Source organism: Gavialis gangeticus, unplaced genomic scaffold (genome assembly GCF_001723915.1).
Source record: "Gavialis gangeticus isolate Ggan-Ray unplaced genomic scaffold, GavGan_comp1, whole genome shotgun sequence".
NCBI classification, from domain to species: domain Eukaryota; kingdom Metazoa; phylum Chordata; order Crocodylia; family Gavialidae; genus Gavialis; species Gavialis gangeticus.
This window is the reverse complement of record NW_017728996.1, coordinates 24,762,853-24,763,904: the sequence shown is the minus strand read 5'-3', so window position 1 is coordinate 24,763,904 and position 1,052 is coordinate 24,762,853.

Below are 1,052 nucleotides of genomic sequence, written 5' to 3'. Positions count from 1 at the left end.
TGGCCTCACTATGAATAAGCTGTTTAACCAATTTGTGCTATCTTTAATGGGGAGAAATCTGTATAGACAGACCAGAAGAAATATCACACTACAGGATTTTAGATGATAAACAGTTAACTAAAAAGGCACAACTTGGATTTACTTACAGTAAGTTGGAAGACTTCTCTGTGATATAATAAATACTATTACAATTACTTTCTGAAATGTTTATTTACATAATTTACTTTAGGTACTTATTCGACTGTCAGGCAGCTGTGTTTGCCTTCATAGGAATCAACGAGAACACAGCAAATCACTTTTCCCAATCTCCTGAAGTCTGCTACAGAATGCTGCATCTGCTCAGGATAGGCACTGGACCCTTTTTCTACCAATATTACAGACTCCTCAAATAAAGTGAAATGTTTTTTACAATTCCTTTTCGTCCCTAAATACACAGCTCTTCCGGTTCAATTGAGTATCACAATTGGTTTTTCAGTCTTTGAAAAAAAATACAGGTGCTTTGCTTAGTAAGTTTTCTATATGTAATTCAGGCTTAGAAGCAAAGGCTATTCACAACAACAAATACTTAATGTAAGTCAGCAATGACCTTCAACTTTTTAGGCCCAGACTAGTACTGTAATAGTGATTTTTTTTTTTTAAGTTTCCTGAACTTGATCATCTGAACAAAAAAAAAAACCCAAAACTTAGAATTACCTGAAATTCAACAAAGTGGAGAATTTATGTTACCTTTCTATTTTTGAGAATATCCCATACTGATAATAAAAACACTGTACATATTATACAAAGAAAAAAATCCTATACATTAAGACCCCCAGCAATTCAGTATAAGTCCTAATTTTTTTAAGTCCATGAGATTAGTACCCAAAAATTGTTAAGTTCTCAGAGCTTTCCTGTCACTATTACTTAAAAGCTGTTCTACATGATTTTACCAGCTGGTATTCCACTCCTTTCCATATAGAAAACCACACAGCATTTGCCATCTGTTAATCTTTTCCATATTTAAGATTTGAATTTGATTTAATTTTATATTTCTTCAGGTATTTATTGCTTTA